This window comes from Ictidomys tridecemlineatus, chromosome 10, assembly GCF_052094955.1.
Source record: "Ictidomys tridecemlineatus isolate mIctTri1 chromosome 10, mIctTri1.hap1, whole genome shotgun sequence".
Classification (NCBI taxonomy): Eukaryota; Metazoa; Chordata; class Mammalia; order Rodentia; family Sciuridae; genus Ictidomys; species Ictidomys tridecemlineatus.
In genome coordinates, this window is record NC_135486.1 from 126,426,717 (window position 1) to 126,443,275 (window position 16,559).

A 16,559-nucleotide genomic window follows, 5' to 3' on the forward strand; every position below is an offset into this window, starting at 1 on the left:
TGGGCAGCACGTTCCCCTCCACGGTGCTCTGAGGGCCACCGGTCACTGCAGGAAGTTGGTTTTATGGGTGAAACACAGGAGCACCCCGGGCTTGGCTGGTGTTGTCCCACTGTGTGACCAGCACCCTCAGGAACCCAGCGAGCGTGCAGGAAGGTGGCTTCTATACCAGGTACTAACTTGCCTGAATTCCCAGCACACATGAGAGAGGACACCATGCTGAACTCCTGTGTTCAAGAGAATATGTGTCAGACGTTTCGGCCCAGACTCGCTCTTCTTCTTTTTTGGGGGGTGAGGGGTACCAGGGGTTGAATTCAGGGGCACTCGACCTCTGAGCCCCACCCCCAGCCCTATTTTGTATTTTATTTAGACACAGGGTCTCACTGAGTTGCTTAGCACCTTGCTTTGGCTGAGGCTGGCTTTGAACTCGCGATCCTCCTGCCTCAGCCTCCTGAGCCGCTGGGATGACAGGCGTGGGCCCCCACACCTGGCCAGACTCCTTCTTCTCATTCCCTTACTAAGTTTTGGGGAATGGAAAAGGGGGACATGGTGTTTTCTTGTCCTTTTCTATAAGGATGATGCAGCCCTTATCCACAGTTTTGCTTTCCACAGTTCCAGCTCTCTGCAGTAACCAAAAATATTAAATGCAAGATTCCAGAAATCAACACCCGCAGAGGCTTTAGATTGCACGGTGTCCTGAAGAGCAGGACCGATCTCGCGCCATCCCTCTCTGTCCCACCCAGGATGTGAGGCAACCCCTTTTCTAGCATCCACACAGTCTGTTACCCATCTGTTTGTCACTTAGCCGTCCCGATTGTCAGCTCTATTGAAGAGCTGCGGTACCTATACACAGGGCTCAGTACTCCCGTGGCCTCAGGCAGACACTGGGGGCCTTGGTGCACATCCCCTGCAGACCAGAGGGGAACTCTGTGTCTCTTTGTGGGGAAGAAGGGAAAGAAACCAGGAAAAGACTCAAATAGGGACACTTTGTTGAGGCTCCCCGTGGGATCCAGAAGGGCCCACGTGTTGTGTCCCTACCCGATGGCGTCCCCCCTGGCTGCAGAACTTTCTAGCAGCCCCTGGTTTACTGACGTGGATCCACTCTCCGCTGATGGACCCCTGCTGGGCCGCGTGTCAGCTCTCAGATACTTGCATAGATTACGATCTTAAGTTCTCAGACAAATCACCTAAGGGCTCTGGTGACTGCTGGCTTTTTTCTCCTGGTTCATGGTCTCCATCTTGTGATTGTTGGATGGAGAACTTGTCTTCAGGGGGAATTCACCTGTGGGAATCCCATGTGGTCTGGTGTGGAGGGGTGTTTTCTGGGCTCAGTACCATTTTTCCTTCTTTCTTTCCTTTCTCTTCTTTTCCTTCTTCTCCTATTTCTTTTCCTTCTGGAACTGGGGATTGAACCCAGGGGCACTTAACTACGGAGACACATCCCCAGCCCTTTTTTAAATTTTCAATTTTGAGAGACGGTCTCACTAAGTTGCTTAGGGCCTCACTAAATTGCTCAGGCTGACTTCCCACTTGCGATCCTCCTGCCCCAGACTCCTGACTCTCTGGGATTCCAGGAGTGCACCGCTGCGCCCAGTGATTTTGATTTCTTTCGGTTTACTTGGGGGTACCAACCACCGGGGTTGGTTTTTATGTTAATAGACCAACTTGGAAGTCCAGGGTCAATCCAATTCCAAACCTCTGTGAGGGAGAAGACATGAATGTTGCCTTACCATCTCCCTGTGCCGACGTGTGGTTCCACTTGGGTTCGTACTTTTTTCTGGGGTGCAACCCTTTGTATGTTCCCAGTTGAGGCACGCATCTGTGGTCCAATTCTTTTCCTATCTGTGCCCAGAGGCTCGACTCTGGTCCCCCTGTGGCCATCCCATCATCTTTTGCAATCATGAGAGAGAACAGCCACCATGTAATCTCATGCCTCTTCTTAACTCTTATCATCCCTTGGGAGATTCTTCTTGTACTTTCCTGGGAAATTGCCTATTATTATATTTATTGCCCATGAGACTTTTTAAGTTGCTTTTCCTTAATTTCACTGGAAGTGACAGGCATCTGATTTTGTTTGAAGACATGGTTCCATGCTCAAGAAACTGTGTTTGGAGGCCAATGGTCTCATCCAGCAAGAGCAATTCACCCAGAGGGAATCCAGGTGCTTGAGGTGAGAAGCTTCAACGATGTCAAACCACACAGGATACAAGGTCCACAGTGACCCAACCCACGGGAGACCCAGGCTGCAAAGAGATTGGGGAATCACCACCATCAAACATTCCTAGACTTGCCCGTGGATCGGGCGCATTGGAATTATTAAGCATCAAGTATTATATCTAAACTCTCAGGCCCTGCGCCTAGAGATTCTGATGGGGAACCTGGACTATCCATCTTCCTGGGTCCTTTCCTGGGCTGTCCATCCTGAGTTCTACCACATGCCTTCTGGCTCTCTCCGGGCCCCCTGTGTCATTCCTGAGGGGCCATCGGAATCAGCTCAGCCTCTTCTGTCCCCAGGTCAGGCAGATGCCACCAACTCCAGCCCCTCTTTCTTACATTGTCCCTGACGCTGGATTGGCGTCGTGATGAGCAGAAGGGAGAGGAGGAGGAGGAGGAGGAGAGCGAGGATGTCAACGTGGTGAAATACACACAGCGGGATCCTCAGGGTGGAGGAACGAGTGTTCCCGAAGGAAGCAAGGGGGTGGGGAAGGGGGCTCTTAGGCCTGGCTTGATTCCCACGGTTGGAAATGAACTCTCTTAAGTGGGGGACAAGACAAATGAGAGGTGCAGCGTCTTCTTGGGAGGGTGGATGAGTCCTCGGAGGTCGGATCTGAACAAAGGGGCAGGTGGGGACGCTCCCCAGCGTCTCATAAATGCCGCCTTGTTCCACGGGAGGCAGGGAAAGGCCTCCCGATTCAGCTCTCAGAGCAGTTATCCCGGGCCCTGCCTTGAAACCCCTCATCGGTGGTACCCGCACAGCATGAACTGTCACTCCTACTGTCCCTGGTTGGCCGTCTTGGGTTTGACACCATCTCCCAGGTACTTTAGGATCTGGATTCTGCATACAGGTCCTCGACATTCGGGTGATAGAGCCCTGTCAATCATCTTTGTCTCTCATTCCCAGGCCTGCAAACTGCCACTTCTTCCACTCTACCTTCCCTCCCTGGGCCAGCGAGGCCGTGTGGTGGCGGGGATGTGCATGGGCACGGGTAGGCAGGTGCGTGTGCTCGCGTGTGTGCGAAGTGTGCACAGGTGCACGGGTGTGGGCACGCATAGGTACATGCTAGGACTGAGAGGTGGCCTGATGTGTCCCTCGCTGCACTAGTGCTGGGCAGGGGCTCGGGAGCCTTGAACCTGTGCTGCACAGGTGGAAAGCGGTGGGATGCTGGAGGTCTCTCTCTCTGTTGATGCGGGATCTCTCTGCTTTGGCTGCTCAGGCTCTTTTCTGCCCTTGGCCCCTGGGATGGCTTTCAGGAGACCCTTGTCCCAAGTCCCTTCCATTGCTCTCAGGTGTTGGCGTCCCGTGCAGCAGCAGAGTCCGAGGGAGGGCACGGATCCTGCAGGACTGGTCCTAACTCTCAGTGGACCAGCTGAGTCCAGGGAAGTGCTGGGGGGCGGAGACCAGCTCCTAACACTTGAACCTGAGCTGTAACAGATGGTGTCAGGTTCAGCGCTGGGGGGGAGTTATTTGCACGACCAGGGTCCTGACCCCTTACAGAAGGAGTCGCTTCACGATCAAAAGAGCAGGATTTTCCTTGATGTACTTAGAGGGCTGGCTTTGAACCTGCAACCCTCCTACCTGGGCATGCACCTCCACGCCCAGCCCCAGACCAGATCTTGAAATCAGGATTCCTCGGTGCTACAAACATTAAAGCCCGGGGTTTAGTCTCAGGGTTCCCAGGAACATGCATCATATCAGCCCCGTGTTTCCAGAGCATGTTCTCACCTCAGGGAACCACAGACATCAACTCCCCGTCAACTCATTGCCTTGGACAGCGGCTGTCCTGCTTGGTTCCTTTACAGGCCAACCCTGGGCCAGGGAAGGGAGCCATGGAATTTGTTTGGGGGGTGAATCTAGGAAGCCACAGAGGTGAGATGGAGAAGGGAAGGAAGTCAGTAAAGGACGTCATTCAGCAGTGGGTGGCCAACAGGAGCTCAGTCCTACCAGGGAACTCTGGGAGACAGCATGGAGGGTGCCCCAGGGACCTAAACAGGAGATGAGAGCCACTGCCCACTGTCACCCATCGCTGTTCCACGACTAAACCCTCAGGGTCACTCCAGGTGAACTGGGCTGCACGAAATAACCACACAGAGACAGAGAGGTACCTTTTTCTTTGGGTCCTGTGACAACTCCTCTGACCTGAGGGGTCTGCGGAAAGAGAGAGAGAGAGAGAGAGAGAGAGAGAGAGAGAGAGAGAGAGAGAGAGAGAGAGCATGTGCTGGCCCTTTTATTGGGGAGAAGCCATTCAAATGAGGCAGGGGGTCAGGTTTCAGGGGGCTGAGTCTAGCTTCCTGATGTCTGCTGTCAGCAGGTTGATTGACATCTAGGAAGGCCACACCCAAGGGCAGAGCAAGAGAAGGGGACACACAAAGGGTGTTTCCACGGAACATTCTATCCCAAACAGGGCAAAGGGGTAGGGTTACAAAAGAAGAGGTGAGCATAGCTCAACCCCTGGGGTATGCCGACTCAGAAGACTGGCCTGGCTATCCAGGCAGGACAACGCCCAGGTCACCACGAAATGTCATGATGATGGGTCAGAGCCTCCTGCTTCAGGCCTGGAAGGCGTGCTCATTCAGAGCGGCTCCCCACAACCCACCAGCCAAGATCAAGGGCTGCTCCGGAAGAGACTTACGCATGCACAGGAACCTTCAGCAATCGAGCAGGGAGGCAGTATGGAAGGAGGAGCCTTCCAGAACCTTCCCGAGAGTTGTACACCCGCGCGCGCGCCCACGTCTCTGCTATTAGGAGCACGCTTTCTTCTCCTGATTTCGCACACACTCTCCCTGTGCCATCTTCTCTCCTTCCTGACTGCTCGCTCCGTTTCTGGCCTCGTCCTGCGCCTACCCTCCTTAGCCTTACAGTCTGTAGTCACCAGAGACTTGCCTCTGCCGTCCCCTCCCCCAGTTCCTCAGCTGTAACCTAATGCCTCAGGACCCCCAGCCACCAGAAGATGTTCCCTCTGGAACTGGTGTGGTCACATTGTCATTATGGGACCCATCGAGCGGCAGAGATGTCAACAAGAAGGCTGCAGTGCAGGTGCCTCGTGAGCCCTCAGACAATTGTATTGGGTCTGCGGAGCATCTTTGAACACGTGCACCGTGTGGGCTGCGTGGGATTTTCATCCAAGCTCTGGATTTCTGGTTCCTCGTGGAGAATGGGAAGACTGGCAGCGTGGAGCTTGGGGCAATATTTGGCAGTGATGGGCTGAGGTTGGAGAGTAGCTGTCCCCTTGGCTGGGAATGGTACTGCCCGGTCCCCCCCCCCCCCCAGTTTCCACTGGACCACCCAACTTGAGTGACTTCTCTGAGCCCCACGCTTGCCCTCTAGCCTTCCCATCTTTGGCATCTGCTGGGTGGCATCTGCTGGGTGGCATCTGCTTCATCTCCTTGTCTCTGTCGCTCTGGTCCACGGGAGCTAGATTGTTAAGTGTCCTCCTAACCCTTCCACTTTGATTGAATAGTCTCTCTGGATTTTGTCGGCCTTCTCCCTAAAGGAGGGGACCCTGTTTCTTCCTCTCTCCGCTGTTGGCTGAAATCTCGCTAAAAATGAACAGAAAAGACCATCTTCCCACCCATCCTGCCACCTGCCACCTGGCTGTCTTTATTCACTAATCACGGTGGACAATTTGGGGCTTGGAGGCTGGCAAGGGCACAGCTGAAGGCAGCCGGGCACTTTGGATTAGGCACGTGGAACCCGCCGGTCTAGGCTTTGGGGAAAAGCTCTAGGGCTGTTATCAATTTCTGGTCTTTTCCGTCTCCTCTGCCTTTTTGCTTCTCTATTTCTTATTAGCTTCGTCTGCTCAAATCCCAGGATGCTTTGCATCCGACTCCAGTAAGGTCATTACCACGAAGCCTACTGTCCTTGTCACCCTCATTCCAGATGGTTCTGTTACCATGGGATTCTGAGAAACCGTGTAAGAATTCTCCTTCCCGGTAATAGTCTAGCTTAATTAGACATACTTAAAATTTACTATTCCAACAGAAGACAGCGCCCATCCAGCAAGTGAACTGTGCTTTTCTCTTGTTTTTATTATACAGCCTTTTGCCCCCCTCCTTTGTGCAGGAGATGGTGTCAGGAGGAGGAGGAGGGCCAGGTGATTGGGGACTTTGTGTATCATTTATTTCATTGATGGAGGCTCCTGACGTGGAAGGGATGGAGGCAGAGAGTGATTTCTAAAAGCCCGGTTCACTTGGCATCTCTCCTTCGACAATGCAAACCGCACATGATCAAGTTCTTTTTAGATAGAAAATGACTGATGCAAGGACAGAAACAGATGAGTCACTTATTTTTGCAAGTTTATTAGCTGCATAGAGTTTGTTAGAATGATGGCATCAGGAGTATCTGAAAGTTCACGGTGAATCCACCTTGTCTTTTTTTCAGAAAAAAATAAAATAAAAAAAATCTATGCTCAGAGAGAAGAATTGGATGTCACTTATTTATTGTCTCCTTCCTTAGACCAAACACACATGCAGCGTGTAGTGTTTTCTAGATTGTGGGGTTACAGAGAACTGGTGTTTCAGCCTGGGGGGGTGGAAACACAGGGTGGCAGTGGGGTCAGGGTACAGGCTTGTGGTCAGCAGACCTCCACCAGCGTCCAGGGCTGATCTGATGGCTCTTCCCCGCAACCCAGTGTGAAGGAGGGACTCATGGTGTGTGCAATATTGTTCCCCTCAATTCCAGGTGTCAGCTCTTGCTTTAAGGTTGTGCTGAACATTGGGTTAACTGGGGAAAAATGAGGCACCTATCGGAAACTTGGGAACTGTCGTGGTCACCTTGGGGAAGCAGTGTAGGCTGGGAGCATTGGGCAGCAGCCCATTGACCATCTTGGGAAATCTGGGAAGGAGTTTAAAGGAAGGGGCTATTTAGAGAGGGGCTCTGAGCAGAGCTGCAGAGGGAGCAGAGGGCGTCCTTGGTAGCTCCAAGGACAGAAACCGTGGGGGAGGGAGGAAGGGGGAGGTGGTGGTGGAGGTGAGGACAGAAGGGCACGGTGGGGGCCGCAGGGACAGGTAGCAAGGAGGGTTTGAGGATTGTAATGGTCCATTGGATTTGTCAGCTTGATTGGATTCACAGAAGCCAAGGATCAGAGGGTTAGGGGGCGTGTCGTGAGGGCGTGTCTAGGAATGATTGGCATAAGGGCTGGCCAACTGAAGTGGAGCCCCGCCCTAAGCGTGGGCAGCGCCGTCCAATAGGAGGAGACTTGGGTGGGATAAAAGTTGGCAGAACCCGGAGCAGCCGCAGAGCGGAGCTGGCTCTTGAGCGGGTTCTCATTGCCCTGCGATGGTCCGGGGAGGTCGGACTCTGGCTCTTCACCCTCCCAAAGTGGCCTCCGCCAGTGAGTCTCCAGAAACCTTTGGTCTTGGACCAGGGGAGCACCTTGATCCCTCTTCTTCTGGGCCTTTGGCCTCTTGGACAGCGCAGCTACTGGGTCCTCCAGCCTCTCAGCCTCCAGACGGCCACTGTGGACTCTCCAGCCTCTGGTGGCAGAAGCCAACCTGATAAGTCCCCTTTGTGTAACTATGCTCCCTGTTGACTCTCTTCCTCTAGAAAACCTTAATACAAGGCTGGTGACCTTTCCCAGCCTGGGTCCCTGATGAATGACAGAGTCATCCAGGGGGGCAGAAGTGTAGGAGGAAAGGCCGGAGAGAAGCTCCGAGCAGGGAGCCTTGGCAGTGTGGTGGGGACCTCCGGTTGGAGGTGTCCAGCAGGCCGTGGTGGTGTCTCCACAGAAACAGAGGTGAAGGATGCACATGGTACCTGGGGAACAGGCGGGGACAAGACCTCAGGGGAAGGCGAGGACTGGCGAGGGAAAAGGGCCTGGTAGAGGCATATAAACAGTGACATTCAGGGCTTGGTAGAGGAGGTTAAGCTCAAAGAGAAGAAGATGGAGCTGTTGCTTAAGCCAGAAGGTAATTTATTGGTCCACGATGCTGAGAAGTTGGGCAATTGTCAGGCTGCAGGAAAGGCTGGATCCAGGGGATTCATATTTTTTCCCTTCTTCCTCCTACCTGTTCTCCCTTCCTCTCTCTTCTCCTCTTCTTCCTCCCTCTTTCTTTTCTCCCTCCCTCCCTCCCTCCCTTCCTTCCTTCCTCCTTCTCCCTTTTCTCATGGTAACTACACATTTGGGGACAGTTTTCTCCTTCCGGTGACAATGATCACTTCAGTCAGATTCCAGCATAGTGAACAGAGCAGGATCCGATCCCCTCTTCAGAGGTCCCAGGTTAACTCCTGGGCCACCCACCCCTGTGTGACCAGCCAGTGGGACCAGAGAAGAGTCTCAGGGATTAGCCTGGATCTCATACCCACCATAGTTCCTGGTGGTGAGCCCAGCACCATCCAAACCAACAGACTGAAAACGAGGGAGGAAGAGTTATTTGTAAGAAAGAAAAAGGGAGAAAAAATTCTTTTAAAGGGCACTGGGTCAGCAAAACCACCCAGAAGTCTTCTTAGAACACAGGAAGGACCCAATCCTAAAGTGAAAAATTATATTAATTTTATATTTATGGAAACCTGATCCCTTTGTCTGGGTTGATTCATTTAGGTGTGGACCATGAACTCTGTCTTGGGCGAATCTGGGGTGGTTCGTGTTTGGAGACCCAGAAGCAAGGAAAGGGCTCTGATTTTTTTTCTCAGAAAGAGGACTCATCATTTTTCTGTTTTCATAAAACCAAAAAAAAAAAAAAAAAAAAAAAAAAAACCACTCCCAAGTTTTTATACCGCTGTGGAACAAACATAGCTGTGACTCATGTTTCACAATTTATGTAGCCTGCTTCACATACTTTTGACAGTTCTATCATGTTTTCGAGGCTGTGAAATATTTGTTTTCTTCTGAAGAGCTGCCGTGGTGAAATTCCACTCGCTTCATGACTGACATTCTAAGCTGGGCTTTCTCAACCTCCGCTCTATTGACAAGATAATTGACAAGCTATCGGGCAAGGTCATTCTTTGCTGGAGGGCTGTCCTGTGTGTTATTAGATGTTTAGCAGGATTCTGGCTTTTAACCATGAGATGCCAGCCGCAGTGGCCTTCACTGTGACAACCAAAGTATCTGCAGACATTGCTGAGCTTCCCTTGCAGGGGCCAAACCACCCCTGGTTGAAAAACCCTGTCCCCACACTTTCATTCTTGGTCATGTAATGTGCTAAGAAAGGGGGGTATGAAGGGTCTGAGGAAGAATAATAAGAATAGCCATGCACAGTAGCACACGCCTGGAATCCCACCAACTTGGGAGGCTGAGGCAGGAGGATCACAAGTTAGAGGCCAGCCTCAGCAATTTAGTGAGACCCTGTCTCAAAGTATAAAATAAGCAGGGCTGGGGTTGTGGCTCAGTGGTAATACCCCTGGGTTCAATCCCCAGTATGAAAGAAAAAAAAAATAAACCTTAAAAAAAATGCTACCCTGCCCTTCTGAATGAGTGACATTGGTAGAGTGCGTTTGAGGACCATCTGCCGGCACTCCTTACTTTCCCCCTAATCTAAGAAGAGGGAAAACATGGGACCCTCACCCAGCAGCAGGATAATTAAAACCCAGGTCTAAAGTGATCCGCTTGTAATACAATAGCAACCAGCTGCTGATCTGCAGCCGGGGGGATGGAGAAAGTTCACCGCCTATAAATAGCACAGTTGGCAGCAAAACCCTGTGAAAAACACTCCACATGCCAGTGTCAGAGCATGATGTGTCCAATGCTTTCGATGCTGAAAATAAATACTGCGAGTCTAAAATAAATGGCATTATTAGCATAAAGGGAGTTCCTAATTAACCAGCAATAGTCCATTACTCTAGCCTTCAATTCATTAAATTGCATAATTACATAAAAACTCAGTTGATGCCTGATTCAGTCAGTGGATCTGGTATTGTCTCCTCCATAATTAGTTCTATAATTGTCAGTTTGACAGGGCAATTAAAAATGTTTGAAGACACGGTGTCGCTTCCCTGCGTGGAGCTGCCCTCTAAAGGGCGGATCTGGGGGGGAACTTCCCGCCTGGGCAGCTTGATGGTCCCAGATCCCGGGATGAGTGGCAGGCAGGGTGGGGTCCAGAGGGTGGGAGGAGATGCTTGGCACCTTGGGGGGGGGTCACTGTTCCATCCGGGGGAGTTGGTCGTTCTCTGTGTCCCCTGCTGTGGTGTGTGTTGGGAACATGCCCCCCAGTGCCATGGTGGGACCTTAAGGGAGGTGACTAGGCCACAGGGTCTCTGCCCTTTATAAAAGGAAGCTCCGTCCCTTGCTCCCTGGTGCCTGCAGGCTCCTTGGCCTGTCTTAGGGGTGACGCAGCCTTCACCATTGGGCTTCCCAGCCTCGGGAACTGCGGTACGTAAATTTGTTCTTTCCTTTACAAATCACCAGCCTGTCCTACCAACAGGAAAGAAAACTGAAGCAGGGTCTCAACTTAGGGGGTCTCCACTTTAACAGCTGGGGTACGAAGAGGTGGGTAAGCATCAGGGTGAGAGGCTCCGATCTGGGCTGACCCGTGCAGGGGGCAGTGGTCAGAGAGGTCAGTCCTGGGAGCGAGGATCATGGTGGGCAACAGGGCGAAATCACCCTGCCCTGGGGTCCTGTTCCTTTTGCATTAGGGTCTCTGCGGATGCCTGGTACCATGGGGTTGTGATTCCCATGTAGGAAGGAGATGGCCAGCAAAGGCTGTGTGTGTGTGTGTGTGTATGTGTGTGTGTGTGTGTCCAGCCAATCAGTGTAGGTTCAGGATTCTCAGGTTTCCCTCTTTGTGGGGCCAAGGGCGTCTACAACTTGTGGTCATCTTGGTGCTCAGGATCTTCTTCTACAGGCACAAAGATACCAGACTCGTGCCCACACATCTGATTCTGACTCCTAGGCAGGCCGAGGCTGCTTCCGCTGTCTCCTCCCCAGTCTCCAGTGACACAGGAACGAGGTAGTCACCCCTGGGTGGGAAGGCGCCCCAGCCCTCCTCAGGACTGATGCTGTCTAGCTGCGCTGGGCTCCATGCAGGGAGCACCTAACCTTAACTCCCAAGCCTACCTGCTCCCCGACTGGCTTCCTGGGGCTGAGAGGAGCTGAGCCTTTTTCTCTTGGCGGCAGGACTTGATGCACAAGTTGGTGAGAAGGCAAAGCAGATCAAAGGTGCAGAAGAGCATTCTACCTGAGAGAGAAGCCCCACCCACCGCTCCGCACGCGCCCACCAAGATCCATCTGCATCTTTAGCCCCCGAAGTGGCCCACTGTCTGTCTTTGGAATGAGGTTGGGAATTTCTGCTCGTATGTGATTCTCCTGGGAACAAGGTCTTCCTGGGGGGGCTGTGGTCAGCTGGGGCGTGGCTGTCCCTGCAGAGAAGGACGGGCACAGTCACAGCCAAAGTCTCGCTGGTCTTTGGAGGTTCCTCCGCAGTCCCGGCAGCGGAGCGTAAGTGCCTGTCACTGCCGGGGGTACTCAGGCTCAACGCCGGTCCCTCCTCGTCCAGCCTCCGCCCCCAGCTGTGTCCCACGTGGGGCTTCTGGGCCCTTTGGTGCAAATCAGAATAATTGTCAGAGCCAAGGATGTCACTTCTGCATACACCCCCCCACCCTGTTTTGGTCACCTTGTTCACCGCTGTGACAAAAGGACCCAGAACAACTGGAGGAGAGGAGTTTATCTGGGGGCTCACGGTGTCAGAGGTCTGAGTCCAGAGACAGCCCGGTCCATTGCTCGGGCTCCAGGTGAGGCTGAGCACCACGGTGGGAGAGTGCGGAGGAGGGAAGCAGCTCACAGGGTGATCAGGAAGCAGAGAGAGACTCCACCCCCCAGATACAAAATACGTACCCCCAAACCACGCCCCCAAAGCCCACCTCCTGCGGCCACTCAGTTAACCCCCATCAGGGGATTAATTCACTGATTGGGTTCGGACTCTCACAGCCCCATCATTTCTCCTCTGAACCTTCTTGCACTGTCTCACCCGTGAGCTTTTGGGGGGGACACCTCTCCCCCAAACCAGAACACGCTCGCTGTCCCCTTCTCTGCAAGCCACAGATCCTTATCTATGTGAGAGGGACAGAGGTGGACATCTGTGGAGCAGGTTCCAGGTGAGAGGCATGTTCAATAGAAATCGCCCTCTTGGCTGAAGGACGGGGGTTTGGCTGATGCTCTGTATTTCTTGGAGGGGGTCAATGCCCGGGTCCTGTTGGCTGGACGGTCTGGGCTTCAATCTCCGGCTGCTTCCTGAAGCAGTCCCTGCCTCAGCTCCACAGTTCCTTCATTTTTAAGCTTGCATCAATTCACTCTTCCTCCTGATGACCGTGGAGTACGTCTCTGTGTCTATTTTAGGTGCTTGGGATATAGCAGTGAGCAAAGCCAACCCAGGTCTCTCTTCTTTTGAGAATTACATTCTTACATGGGGAGACAGACAGTCAGCAACCAACGTAATAAGTAAGTACACGGTTCCACCAAATTAGAGGCAGTGAGAGGAGATGAGCCAGCCCCGTGGGTGGCTGTGATTCCAAGTGGAACGGTTGGAAGTGACTTTAGGAAGGGACACTGAACACATGGGCCTACAGCTGGGGGACACCGTGAAACAGGGAGGGGGCCAGTGTGGCTGGAGTGGATGAAGGAGGAGGGCTTTAGACACTGAAAGGGAATTTGACCACACAAGGATCTGTGGGCCAAAATAAAGAGTTCATCCCTGTCATCCCAGCAGCTTGGGAGGCTGAGGCAGGAGGACAGCAAGTTCAAGGCCAGCCTCAACAATTTAGCAAGGCCCTAAGCAACTCATGGAGACCCTGTCTCAAAACAAACAAACAAACAAACAAACAAATAAATAAATAAATAAATTTTCAAAGAGGGCTGGAGATGTGGCTCAGTATTTAAGCACCTCTGGGTTCAGTCCCTAGTAAAAAGCAAACAAAAAAAAAACAAAACATTTTATTTTCAAATTAATCAGGCGCCATTGGAAGGTTCTGGCAGCAGAGGGACAAATATGGCCCATGTTTTAAATTAATCTCTGAGTGTTGCATTTTCAAGAACAACCCAGGGGGTTCACAGGTAAAATCAAGGAGAAAGGTTGATTGGGAGACAATTACAGAAACCCAGGCAAGGGACAATAGGTGACATGGGCCAGCCATCGCAGTGCCTATCTCCCAGAGTTGTTGAACAAGATGAAAGAGGGCAATGTGTGAGTGAGCTCAGTCGCTGCCTTGCATAATGTAAGTGTCCAACAAACGGCAGCTCTCATAACCTGAAGGTGACCTCGTCTCAAGACGGGGCCACACGGAGCCCGAGGATTTATTTGGGTTTTAACTCCTTCTTTTAAATTTTGGAAAAGTTTTCCAGGTGATTCTACTTTGCCATCATAAAGTAAAACTAATGTTCCTGGCTGTTTGTCCAAATTGTGCTCAGCTATGTATCCACATCATTTTTCTAAAGAAGGTGATACAGCATTCTTTTTTTTTTTTTAAAGAGAGAGTGAGAGAGGAGAGAGAGTGAGAGAGAGAATTTTTAATATTTATTTTTTAGTTATCGGCAGACACAACATCTTTGTTGGTATGTGGTGCTGAGGATCGAACCCGGGCCGCACGCATGCCAGGCAAGCGCGCTACTGCTTGAGCCACATCCCCAGCCCGATACAGCATTCTTGAAATAATAGAATGGTCTGATTATAATAGCATATTGGTAATATAAGAAGCTTTGGATATTTCATTATTTTATTAAAGCTAACGCTATACATTTCTTCTTTCCAAACTGGTACTGTTTCCAGAGAAGCATTAGAAGATGCAGAAGAAATTCTTTTCCCTCACCCTGTATCCTTCTTATGTTGCTTTATTCCAGCCACAGATTTTTCAGTCTGGGACCCTGAAGGAGTCTGATTGTCTTACTAGGCGCATGGAATCCGTACCATCTTCCCTTTGAACTGATATTGGCCCTTTAGCCTCTCAAACACTTAAAAATTCATTCCCTATATTTCCAAAGTTTTGGAGCTATCAGAGCCATAGAGGGAACAGGAATTTCCTTGTGCAATAGGATCCCCCTCAAAACAAGAAGAAGATTACACACAGACTCCAAGGGATGGCTACCGTCTGCATGTGATTGTTGCAACCAGTCGCCAACCATTAAAAAAAAAAAATCTCATTTTTATTGCAAGGAAGCAAGCATCTAGGGAGAGCACAGTAAATACCAAGCGGATGATGCTGAAGTTTCAGGACACTTGGGCAGTCTTGTAGCCTGAATTCCATTAAACTTCCAAAAACCAAAATGTGGATTGTGACATCCTACTTCCCAAATTCCGGAGAATAATTTCACCCCTGACTGCCTTTTCCGGGACACCCCTAACTGATGAACTCCTAAAGAGGAAATGAGCGAACCTAAGTAACAGCCCATCAGCACCAAGCAAGTGCTCAGCAAATATTAGCTTTAGTTAAGTTATTGTTGCAGCTGGGTTTGCAAACGTGCAATAAGGATGCTTACAACCTCCCAGATTTTCTTTGGCTTCTATTCCCCGCGTTGTACATTTATTTCTCTCTCACAGTAAAAATGCCCTCTTCTCCCTCTGACCTCTGAACTCCTGGCATCTCAATGCCAAGTTGCATGTGAACTCTGTCCCAGGTCCTGGACTCTGGATTTCACAAGTCTCACCCTATTGGATGCTAAGTCCCCTTCTGCACCACCTCGGATTTCCTGAAAGCCAATTTTCTCTCTCCTGAGATTCTCTCTGCAACTCTTTCTATCTTGGATTTTGACTTCCCGGGGGCTCTGGGTGACCTCCCTTACTGAGATCTGAGCATCGCCACCTCTTGCGGCCCCGGCTCATCCCTCTGCAGAAGAAATCTTTCCCAACTTCCTCCAACTTTCCATTTCCATATCCCTCGGGCATCCCCCTGGGCTTCTTTCCTGTGAATCTCTCCAGGATTTCAAAACAAAAAGCTGCTTCTCAAATTGTCCCCAAGCTCCCTCCCTCCTGACCCTGGAGACTTTGTCCCTGATGACAGTTTTACTCCAGGTCCTGAGCAAGTCCTTCTTCTCCAGCCAGAGTGGGATAACAACCTGCCTTTTTATTTCTGGTCTTTTAAAAAAAAATCTCTATTTCCTTGGCCTTGTGATAACTCTGCTGAAACTTTAACAACAGTCAAAACCGCAATATCAGGGGGCCAGCTGTTGCCTGTCACAAGCCAACACGGAGTTCAGCACGTGGCACTGGATGATATTGACCCTACTTTACCAGGGTGGACCCTGAGGCTCCATCAAACGGAACAGGATATTCTCTCTACAATAACCCCCCCCCCGTTCTCTCTGCCCATTGATTTATAAGGTCTTTGTGCCAAGGGCTTCTACCTACCCTCTGGGGCGGGGGCACGTGAGCCCATCATCCTGAATAGGGCTGCGGAGGCTGTCAGCCCAAGCAAAATGGATAAGGAGGAGATCATGAGGTAGGGAGTTCCACCTCCACCCCAAATCCACGATCAAAGCAGCTCTGGCTGATCTGACCTAAACTTGACCTGGCCTCAGGAAGGAATGCATAATCATCCCATGATAGACAGCAACCTGGTTCTTCTCCGACTCAGGAACTTGGCTTTCTCTCCTCGGGCGACTTTGTCTGGGACACAGCGGTGAGACGGAATCCAAGCTTCCCATCTGCCGAATTCACCAGGTGTCAGGGGGATCGAGACGGGAGAGCTCTTGGCAGAGATCCAGCACTGCCCGTTCTAGCCTGCATTTCCTGTGGATGGCGACACCCCTGCCGAGTCCCTCAGAGCACCCTCTGCCTTTCCTGACACCCACGTGCCACCTGGTGAGCGGGGCCTGAACGTGCAATGAGACGTCGCAGAGGCCCCGCCAGAATCCAGCGGGAATCCAGGGTTGTCTGGCTCCAGGACTTGGAATCACCACCTCCTCAGTCAGGATCCAGAGAGATGGTGACACAAAGGATAACCGCAATCAAAAACAGAGCAGCACTTTGCCATGGGGGCTTCCGTCAGGGCTGATAACGGATGGGAGGGTCTCAGAAAGAGCTGGAGTCACGGTGCGCACCTGGGAAAATCCAGATGTCCCAGCGACGGTTTTCAACTATTCGGTTGTCATGGGTACCACTTATTTATTTATTATTTATTTTATTTTCTCTCTCCCCGTTTTTTTTTTTTTTAATTGGTGCATGACAGCTGTACCTGTTGATGGCATTTGTCATCACACATTCCTACGTGCACACAATGTGACGGTATAATGGACAACATCACTCCCAGCACCTCCCCCTCCCTCCCCCCTCCCGCCCTCCGGAGGATCTCCCCTTGATTTTCATGAGATCCCTGTCCCCCAACATTTCCCAACTTTTTCTTTTTTTTTTTCCTTTTTTCCTCTCTCGCTTTCACGAATGAGGGGAAAATATGTCACCCTTGACCAACTGAGTTCAGCATATTT

The 16,559-nt window shown here is 51.3% G+C and overlaps 1 long non-coding RNA gene across 2 annotated transcripts; it reads left to right on the forward strand.

The window, feature by feature from the left end:
• The first annotated feature begins 10,297 nt into the window (after nt 1-10,297).
• Nucleotides 10,298-14,403, forward strand: LOC144367517 (uncharacterized). 2 transcript variants are annotated; one of them, XR_013426978.1, is made up of 4 exons: nt 10,298-11,097; nt 11,265-11,423; nt 12,483-12,584; nt 13,980-14,403. It is a non-coding gene; the product is annotated as an uncharacterized LOC144367517 (long non-coding RNA). The 2 variants fall into 2 exon arrangements; XR_013426977.1 differs by having other exon boundaries at nt 10,298-11,423.
• The last annotated feature ends 2,156 nt before the right edge of the window (nt 14,404-16,559 follow it).